Genomic DNA, 11,319 nt, shown 5'->3' on the forward strand with positions numbered 1-11,319 from the left:
CTTTCTTGGAATATTGCGGGATGGCGTAGCAAGGTTAACGATGAGACTTTCCAGAGATATTTATGTGATTTTCACATAATCCTTTTGCAGGAAACCTGGTCTCAAATTCCTTTACACCTTCAAGGTTTTAATTCCTACAACATTCCAGTTTATAGAATAAGCTCCAAGGGACGTTTGCAAGCGGGGATGACAATTTTTGTCTCTTCTCAGCTCAATTCAGAACTGGTGGTCACCAAGACAACTAGCAAATTATGTCATGCAGTCAAGCTTATTCTTAACCATCTCCAATTAATAATTGGAAAGGTTTATCTTCCTCCTGGCTTGAACAGCCAATTATTATCCCAGAATTGGAGCACCTTCTCTAAAATTGTCAAGGAGTTAGACATGGAATTTCCTTCATGCCATTGGCTTATTGGTGAGGATTTCAACGCCAGGCTTGGAAATTCAGAGCCGTTGCTCAGTACTGCCGCAAACTTAGATCCTGATTCATCTCTCCTTGATTTATTTTCTTTAGAGAGATTTTCCAAAGATAATAAAACGAATGCAGCTGGCCTCTATTTGGCCAGATTCTGTCTCAATTTTAATACAATATGGTTAAATGGCCTTGTAGATTTCCCCAATTCAAGTGAATTCACTTCTGCTTCAGCCATTGGTTCCAGTGTTATAGATTATTTCTTGGTTCCACTTCACCTCAAGGTCAATGTTATTGATTTTTTGCTTGATGATCTAGCAATGAGTGACCATTTTCCTTTCATACTCAAGCTAGATTGAGGTTCTTTCCAGTACTCTACCCCTGATGTAGAGCTTGAAAATGAATATGAAATTAGGCCTAAAATCATGTGGAATACTACAATTAATCAGAAAATGAGCAAACTGCTCTACACGGAGCCATACAAGAGCTATAGAATCCCACTTTTAAACGAGTCAGATCCGATAGAACTAATTCAGATATATGAGTTATTAATCTCTAGGGTTTCATCCACTTTAGTCTCCTACACTAGTATACCCTCTGCTAAAGGTGCTACAGGGGAGGGATCCCAAACAATATCCCCTTGGTTTGATAGGGATTGTATGGATCTCCAAAATCAGATTAGATCCGTTTACCAGCAGTACCGCTATTCAGGGGATATTCAAATTCCCGATACATCTTTTATTCTAAAGAAGCAGCTGCAACAACTGATCCAAGAAAAGCCACATAATGATGCTTCCCGCTTGTGGTATAAACTACTAGCCGCCATAGAACATAAAAATTCTAAGCCATTTTGGGGTAAAATCACCAATTCTGCTCAGAAAACTGCACCTCGCTCTCAGATGGTCATCTCCCCACACGAGTGGTGCCGCTTGTTCTCCACCTTCTATTGCCAAGAGGGTGAAAGTGGCTGAGCATCTTTGACTTTAAATCCTTCAGCAACCACCCCATGGCCTCCTGTATCCCCTGAAGAAATGATAGAGCTAGTCTCTCAAAGTAAACAAGGGAAAGCTCCTGGGCCAGATTTGGTATTGTCAGAGATCCTGAAAGTGGACCCCGAATGGTGGGCCCCTATTCTATCCTCATTATTCACAGTGGTGGACCAAACAGGTATAATACCAGCTGAATGGACAAATGCTGTTATAGTGCCTATTTACAAAAAAGGCGACCATCCTGATCCCTCCCATTTTAGACCTATAAGCCTTTTAGCAGTGGGGGCAAAACTTGATGCAAAACATCTTTTAAACAAGCTGCTATCCTGGATGGAAGATCTGGGCCTTCCAGGGTGGGATCAGATAGGATTTGGAAAAGGATCTTCACCAATTGATCACTGTGCTGTTTTAGCTCATTTGATTGACAAGTACACAAGGCTTAAAAAATCAAAACTTATATGTTGACTCTGTTAATAGATCGCTGCTATGGGACAAACTAGTTAAACTCAATATAGACCCTGGACTTCTATCTCTTATTCAGAAACTTTATACAGGCACCACCTGCCAAATTAAATTGACATCTGGGGAAATTGACTCCCCAAATTCAGGTCAAAAGGGGAGTGAAACAGGGGTGCATTTTAGCACCCACTCTTTTTCATCTTTTTCTACACGATTTTACCCCCTTTTTGCTTCAGATAGATGGACATTTTTCCAAACTAGGTTCAATGCATATTCCAGCATTGCTTTAGGCAGATGATGCAGTGCTAGTTTCCTGTACACCTAGTGGACTTAAGCGACTTTTAAATAGAACTTCTGACTATCTGAAGTGCAACAAACTCGAATTGAACTCTCAGAAAACCAAAGTTATGGTTTTTTCAAAATCATGGAGCCCAGGCACTTGGTCTATTGGAGGGGAGAAACTGGAACAGGTCAAAAGCTTTCAATATCTTGGAATTCACTTCCACTACAATCTTTGCTGGGGTACTCATCGAAAATTGCTTACCAACTTGGCCCGTGTCACTTTGCAGAGCACCAATCGATTCTTTTTTAGTCAGGGCAATCGTTATATACCAGCTGCTCTCAAGGTATTTAATGCCAAAGTAGCGGCACAGCTCCTGTACAGGTGCCCTATCTGGATTAGTGCTATAAATCACACCCTTGAGAGTATCCAAGCTAAATTTTTGAGGGCTATCCTGGGTTTACCTAAATCTGTACCATACTCTGCATTATGTTTGGAGACCAGACAATCGCTCTTAGTATCAAGAGCATGGCTTTTAACCATACGCTATTGGTTCCAATTCCATTATAACATGAAACCAGGCAGTCTCCTATCCAGAATGCTATCTGAGTAGAGCCCAATTAAATCAAAAATCGAATCCATTGGTTTTTCTTTGGATTTTTTAAGTTTCTATCCATTCCCTGCAGTTTATCAAAGCGTGAAGCAAAGAATGCTAGACATTGAGGCACAAAACCTCTTTGAACTTGCTTCTAGAATTTGCTCCCCTCTTAATTTCTCTATCCCGCTAAAGTATGGGCAAATGGCTCCTTATCTGAGTATTCTGATCAACCCTTCTGAACGTCGTGCAATCTCCTTGGCAAGATTCAATGTGTTTCCATCCAAGGTCACAGAAGGCAGATATAGGCAAATACCCTATAAAGAACGCCTCTGCCCTTGAAATTTGGGAAATGTTGACTCAATCATACACGTTCTTTTTTATTGTCCTCGGCACACTAGATCCCGCCACACTTATATCACTTCTTGGCAAAATGAATGGGCTTTCGGATGAGGCAAAACTGAAGTGTCTCCTAATGACTGCTCACCAGATGTGCTAGAGGGAGTTTCTAAATTTTTACTTATGGTGATTTCTAAGCATTCTTAATGTAATTTGTCAAAAATGTTGATATTTTATGTTGAACTGTAAATGTTTTATTAGTAATTTAGTATCTTAACTCCGTTTTTGATCAACGGGATTAGGACTAATTATGTTTGCTTTTATGATTTCTCTATCTATGCCCAATCAAGGTTTATTCATTCACTCATTCATTTTTGAATAGCTTCAGGGCTTGAGGCAATTAGTTATCTGATCTTTCCATCATCCTTATGCTACCCACCAAAAATCAGGGCATGACCCACCAGTGGGTCCCAAACCACATTTTGGGGACCACTGTGTTAATCAGTTCAAAAGCCTTTTCATCATCTGAGAAGGTTCCATTTGAGTCACATTTGTCAGGAGCCATGAATTTGCCTTAGGGCCCAATCCTATCCAACTTTCCAGTGCTGATGCAGCATACCAAAGGGGTGTGTGCCGCATCCTGCAGTGGGGAAGCAGTCAAGGAAGCCACCTCAAGGTAAGGGAACATTTGTTCCCATACCTCAGGGCTGCATTGTGCCTCCATCAGCACTGGAAAGTTGGAGAGGATTGGGCCCTTATTCTTATTTCCAACCTGTCTCTCAACTACTGGGTCTTACGCTTTCATGTGACTGTAAATATTTAACAATGATTAAGATGAAAATAAAACACCACCACCTTTAGTTTAAACCTCTGGTTCCCAACCTGTGGTCCACAGGTGGTCCGTGAGACCCTGGGAAGTGGTCCACACAGTCTCAGGAAAAAAACAACAACATGCCTTTAATCACTTCCATGTTGCCAAGTGAGCATTTCCACATGGACCACCATAGAGGGTGGAGATCAGACCGCCCACAGCCAGCACTGAAGTGTTGGCTGTGGTTGTGGGTGGTCCATTCTCTCTGATAGGCTGTGCATTTTTTGTGTGTAGGGGGTGAGGTGGGAACGAGGGGGGGTTCCACATTGTCCACGACAATTCTAATTTTTGCCTCAGTGGTCTGCAGGCTCCTAAAGATTGCGCACTACTGGTTTAAGCCAACAATGAAGGTGCTTATGTGCACCAAAAAAAGCACCGAAATGGTTAGTTAAGGTTATTTGCCTTCACTTCATTATTGCCATGTTAGCAATAATACACATTATTGTATTGAACATCTTGTATTGAACACAACTGAACATCTTGTGTTTGCGCCAGGCTTAACCAGTGGCTCTCAAACTGTGGGTCACAACTACAAGTGGGTCACAAACTGATTTTTGGCAGGTTGCATAACATGGCATGAGCTTGCTGAGCTGTTGCGGGTTTTTTTTTTATTACTTGTAAAGCACACCTTCTGGAGTGTGTTTTTCTCATTGAACATGTTTTCATGAACAAGAACACAACGCGACAAGGACCAGAGTGGGCTGTAGACCGGAAAGCAGAATGCTTGGCCCCCTCTGGGCTGAGATGCATTGTGTTGTTGCTGACAAAAACATGTTCCACAGGTGAGCTTTTTGTGTTTAAAAAAATGCAAAAGCTCAGCAACCCAGATGTTTGGGCAGCGATGTGATGGCATCATTACGCCACCGCCAAAACATCTGGGTTGCTGAGCTCCATGCTGAAGGTGGGTCATGGGGCTAAAATGGTTGAGAACTACTGGCTTAACCTCCAAGCACCTACATTTTCCCCCAGTCTTTCAGCCCCATTCCTCTTCCTTTCCAGGTTGGAAGAACCCTGAAGTTTAGGACACAGTGAGGCCTCAGACCATGGAAGGCTTCACACCCTTTCCTCCTTGCTTTTCTCATATGTTTTCCTTTGGGCCAAGAGACGGGTCTAAATTATTACTAGTAAAATGTTGCATAGCCAGGGAGGGGTGGAAAGGTTAATAGACAGAAACTATAGAGCCAGACACAAGAAACAAAGGGGCAGAAAGCCAAAAAAATGAATGGTGAGTCAAAGGGAGGAATGAATTAGGAATGAATTAGATGTCCCCCATATACACACACACTCAGGCCCCAATCCTTTCACCCACCAGCAGCAGCAATGCAGGTGCTCCTCACACTGCATCCTATGGTAGGTGGGGACTACCTGAAGACAAATGGGATGTGGTGATGGCATCTGGCCTAGGTGCCTTTAAAAGGAGATTGGACAAATTTCTGGAGGAAAAGTCCATCACGGGTTACAAGCCATGAAGTGTATGTGCAACCTCCTGATTTTAGAAGTGGGTTACCTTAGAACACCATATGCAAGGGATGGCACCGGGATGCAGGTCTCTTGTTGTCTTGTGTACTCCCTGAGACATTTGGTGGGCCACTGTGACATACAGGAAGCCAGTGGGGTAGCAGTGCAGGGGGTAGCAGTCACACCGGGCAACAAGCTTTAGGGGGGCAACAAGCTGAGCTTGACACTAGTGGCCAAAATTGAGCAAATCTTGGTATATACAAATAATACCATCACGTTATATATCATTAGAAAGGTTATTTAATGCAGAATTCAATGAAACAAACCACATTACAATAACTGTATTTTATCAAAAGTTATGGCCAATTAACCAGAAAACGAAAATACAACTGCCTTAAAGAACAAAAACCGACTTTAACTCAAAGCTGACTTATGAGACTGATTTTTCTGAGAGCCAAAGAGATGTTCTTATGATACAGCAGAGAACCAGTAAGATGTGAATATGAGTCAGCTCTCATTTCCATGTATCATAATACAGCTACTCCTGCTAACTGGTAAAGAGGCACTTTTTCACGTGGTGCTCCTCTTCTATTTAGCAGGGGAAGAACAACCGTCCCTCATCACCCCAGCACAGTGTCTTGAACCAATAAGGGGCAAACTTTTTATGTATTTACTTAATTAAGTTTGATTTTGTCATGGGGGTGGCCACAAAATCTTTGATTCCAGGTAGCAGACAGATGCCTTAGCTATGCCACTGGCTGGGGGGAGATGGCAGATCAAGTGGGTGATGAGCTCCTTGGGGGAGGAGGCAAGTTTCCCCCCAATTTGCACTTTTAAAAAAGCCTGGGCTTGATATCACTTCCTGCTGTGAAATCACTTCCAGGGCATCATTTTGAGCTCCGCACTGGGCTACACGTTCATTAGCTACACCACTGCAGGGAGCTGCGCTAGATGGGCCTATGGCCTGATTCAGTGGGGCTGTTCTTATCTTCTTATGGGAGGCAAGTAAAAAGCATTTTTTTAACTAACCCCACATAAGCCCTGGGGCTAGCGATGGGTCTCTTTGGACATACACCAGCTGTGTTGGTGGTGTATGTCCAAGGTGGGAAAAGGGGCAGGGAGGTTTCTGAAAGGGGGGATTAGATTCAGCATGCACCATTGCTGCTGGATCCACCCCCTCCTGCCTCTGTCCCTCCCACGGAATGCCCCAGTCCTCCCCTTCCGTGCACACACCTGCCTTCCCCGCTGACCTGTTGTTGGGGGATATAGGAAACTCACTGATGCCTGGTCAGCACCACTAACTGTTTCTGGCAGCCACCCAGCAGTGTGCTCAAGTGTTATATTTCGCAGTGTGATAAGTCAGGTTGTGCTGCTGGAACACAAGTTCCAGCAGAGCAGCCCAAGGATAGGATTGTGCTGTCACTCACTCTCATATGGGGTCAGGAGTACTCTGTCCCTTGTGATGCTAACTTACTCTGACCAGGATGAAGCTGTTGTTCCTGAAGATGGTTGGTAGTGCTACATCAGTTGCATTCAGGATGCGGAGTGCATTCTTGATAGAGTCTTGGTTCAAGGAGGAATTTATCAGCATGTCTGCAAGGGAAAGAAACAGCTTCGACTCATTCCACCATACAACGGATGCCCCTTCATTGCAACTCCTCCCTGGCCTCCATCGGAATGAGATCAGAGAATCCCGTATTGAACAGTTGCTTGACCCTCCATTAGATCAGTTGAAGGTTGCTTGCTATTGACTGCCAAAATATGTGGTCCTCTAGTCTGGAAAGATCTTGGTGAAGCTCAGAGGAACATGGTGAAACAGCGACAGAGTTAGGACAGCCACTGCAGCCACTGCAAGAGGGTGGCAGGGAGGAGGAGGCAGTCCTGTGGCAATGACTAGCGGGTGCCTGTCAAGGCAACAGTGCCCATGAGAGGGGGTAATTTGTACCCAGGCACAGAGTGAAAAAGGGGGCCCAGCAGCCAAAGGAGGGGCCGCAGAAATTTCTCACCTGGACTTGGGATGCTGGGGTTGCTGCGGCATTGGCTGCTGCAAGCCATATGCACCGGGCCAGGGAATGCATACATGACACTCCTTAACACTTAACTCCTGGTGTCAAATCCAGGAGGCAACCGGCCTGCTGCAGTAGCTCTTTAGTTTGTGGATCCACTTTCCAGGAAGGAGTGTATAAGAGCTCAGGGACACAGCGGTGCGATTACAGCTACTGCAGAAGTACATTTTCTGCAGGCAGGACATTTCCCATGCTCCTGGGAGCCTAAAGACAATGTTGCTAACTTTCTGCAATGATTTTCTACATTTTCTCCACATGGGGAAGCCTGGTAGACCCAGGCTCCAAAGACTATTCTGGCTGCTACCACTCTCCTCCCACTCTGTTTCACCCCCTCCCTGCCCCCATTCTGCCTGCTCCCGTCGCCACCCTCCCCTCACTCTGTTTCGCCCCATCCTCTTTGGGTGACACCCTCATGCTGTCTAGACTCCAAGTGCCCTCAGCTCAAGGCAGCCAACAGAGTAGGAGCAACCCACACTGAGCACTGGATGCTCCAACGCTGCAGCAAGGGCTACTGCATGGAGGGCAAGAGGGAGGCCCCTGGGTTTCTTCCAGCTCCCCTTGCAACTGATTCTACACCTAGAAAAGAGAGAGAGATGCTGCCTGAAAAAGAAAACTGCCAGCCTTCATTAGCCTTGCCAAGGGGCCAGACAACGAAAAGGCTTTCAACTGGCAGTCTTCAAATGTGATGCATTCCGGGGCAGATTCAAGGGGGGAACAAGGATCCATGGCAAGCCTCAAATTGTCCACGGGAAGCAGCCCAAGCACAGCCAAGAACACAGGTCTACCCAGCAGGTAGATCTGGGCTCCAAGTCTGGGTGGGAGCCCAGGTCTACCTGCTCAACAAACCTCATCCATGTAAGCCAGTAGATTTGGGTTCCAAGTCCAGGCAGAAGCTCAGGTCTATCCACTCAGCTAACCTCATCCAGTGAGGCCGGTAAACCTGGGCTCCAAGTCTGGTTGGAGAGCCCAGGTCTACCTGCTCAGCAAACCTCAGCCACAGAGGTCAAAGCACAACAGGAGCCCAAGTCTATCCCCCTGGCTGACCTGGGCTCTGGAGTTAAGGTAGTGCTTGTGACCAGCCCAACAAACACAAACACTCTATCTGTCCCTGGATGTATTCTGTTCGACTTGGCAAAAGGTTCAGCGACCTTTGCAGGCAACAGCTCAAGCTCCTTCCAGACTTACCCGCCCGATGGCGCAGGATGGGCAGCAGCTCCCAGAGAACCTCTACCGCATTCTCATCGCACCTGGCATCTGTATCCAACGAGCAGAGACCGAGGATCGTGACCAGGCGGGGAAGCAAAGGCAACTCTACGGAAGGCTGGAGAGAAATGAGGATTAGCCAATGCTGGGTTAAGCAGCTCACCCTGATGGCAGGAAGGAGACGTCCTATTGCAGGGATATTGTGCATCTTTACATCTCACAACCCAGGCACACTGACTATTTATCAAACACCTATGATGGCTTCTGGCTGAAATTCCCAAAGATTCAATAAAACAATCAGAACAGTGCAATATTACAAGCGGCAAATGACAAAAATGCATCATGAGAACAACAGGAGTCTTTGAGAAAGGCATAGGAACCCGGGGAACCCGGTATGCACGGATCCCATATCCACAGATTCAGTTATCCGTGGATTGAGTCCGCAGGACCCCCTGGGCGCTTGCCCCCTCCGGAGGCGAGGGGAGCTCCACTTCGCCCAGAGGGCTTCCCCAAACCTCCTCATGCCTTATAAGGCTTTAAAAAGCCACTTCTGGTTTCTCCGTGAAACCGGAAGTTATGTTATTTGAGCTGCCAAGCTCAGCCTGAGCCCAGCAGAGGCCACGGACGGGGAGGTCTGCTTCCCTCACCTCCAGAGGGTGGGGGGCAGGTGTTTGCCAGCATCCACAGTTTCAGGTAACTGTAGGAGGTTCTGGAATGGAACCCCCGCAGATACGGGGGCATGCTTGTATATAAATACTGTAATAAATACAATAATAGTAATAATATAAAAACAAAGAACACTGTGTGTGGTTATAGCATCAGGTGATCAGTACCCTACATGGTGTTTGTCAGGTGTTTAAATGGGGGCTAGTCTCTACCCCTCAGTGTGATTGTGGGTTCTCCCACCAAACCATGTACCACATTGTGTCTGGCTGCAAACTGAGGGCGTATAATGGCCCATGGTCTGACTTTTCCTTTGAAGGTCACTCTGTCTTTGAATGGCTGCATGAACTGGACACTGACATTTGATCTAGACTAACTGATATATATGTCCATGTATTATATGCCTTACGCTAAATCAATCAATCAGGTGATGAAATAGAACCCCAGTCTTGGTCTGTCACTTTTTTCTTTGGTTGAATTGGAGCTACTTTCCCTCGTTTTGCCTGTAGGTTGGGAAAACCCCATTCAAATCTCTCCTGGGCCATGAAATAATGATGAAACCTATGGCAAGGTTCTTACTGGAAGACTGGAGCAGGTCCAGAGGAGGGAGTCTAGGATGGGTGAGGAGTCCAGAGACTGCATCCTATGTGGACAGGTTGAAAGGGATTCGCATGAAGGAGTTGAGAGAAGAGATGTTTACCGGGTGATTTGGGAACTATCTGTCAATATCTAAGGGGCTGTTGCATGGAAGATGGAGCAGCCTTGTTCCCAGTTTCTCTGGAGGATGGTACCGGGACAAGTGGGCTTGGACTACAAAGGGGATTTCAATTAAACATTAGGAAAAACTTCCTAATGGTCCAAAGAATTGTGCAGTAGAACACTATGTCTCAGACGGTAGTAGACTCTTCATCATTGGAGATCTTTACGCAGAAGCTGGTTGGCCCTTTGTCAGGGATGTTGTAGTTCTACGACTGGCCTACCCTGCAGGGTTGTTGAAAGGATGAGTAATATAATCTGTGAAGCAGATTGAATACTCTGAAGTGCTTAAGAAATGAATATTGATTGCATGTAGCCGGCTTGCACAGCAATCCTGGAAGGGGCAGCCTTTGGTGTTCAAAACAAGGTTTGTCCAAACTACTCCCCTCAGTGACTCACGTATCTCTGGATCTCTCCCAGCAGATCTGCACACTTCTCCAGAGCCTGTGCCCGGATCAGATGGTTTGGGCTGATCATCTGATTCTGGAGAGTGGCCAGATCCCACATCAGCCTCACTTCCTCCCCGTCAGAATATCCCAGGTTTCTGGGAGAAGGAGACAGATGGAGAAGAAAAAACACACACAATTAGTAACAAACTGATGTGGGCTAACCATATCTGCGTCACCTCCATGGATTCCCTCAAGGAATCCTGCTCAGTGTAGCATGTTGAGCATGTGTAGCAGGTCTGCACTTCAAGTGACACAGATTCAAAATTTGCACCCCAGGATTGCCTTCCCTTGTCACCAGAGATGGTAGAGATTTAAGCAAAAATGGACTGCCGGATAGTGAGAGTTGTTGGATCTGCAAAAAGGCTCTGAAGTGAGGAATGCTGTTCCTCTCCTTGGCCTGGATTCCATGGGGTTCGATCAGTAGTTCTCAAACTCTTTCATATCAGGACCCACTTTTAGAATGACAATCTGTCAGTACCCACTGGGTGAAGATATTAACCTTGAAGTGACGACATGGTTGGAAGTGACATCATCAAGCAGGAAAATTTTTAACACCCCCATACAAAAAAATCAAATCAAATTAGAGCGCAATCCAAATGGTGCGCTTGGCCGGCACAAGTCCCTTGCGCCAGCCTAGGAGGGTTGTAAATGTGCCATAAAGCATGTGTGGAGACAGCTGGGCTGGCGCAAGAATGTGCGCCGGCCCGCAGGGGCTGCATCCAGCTTCTGTTGCCCCGACGATGGGTAAGTTCATGCCAGCCAAACTCAGCTGGCGTGTG

Source organism: Tiliqua scincoides, chromosome 10, assembly GCF_035046505.1.
Source record: "Tiliqua scincoides isolate rTilSci1 chromosome 10, rTilSci1.hap2, whole genome shotgun sequence".
Classification (NCBI taxonomy): domain Eukaryota; kingdom Metazoa; phylum Chordata; class Lepidosauria; order Squamata; family Scincidae; genus Tiliqua; species Tiliqua scincoides.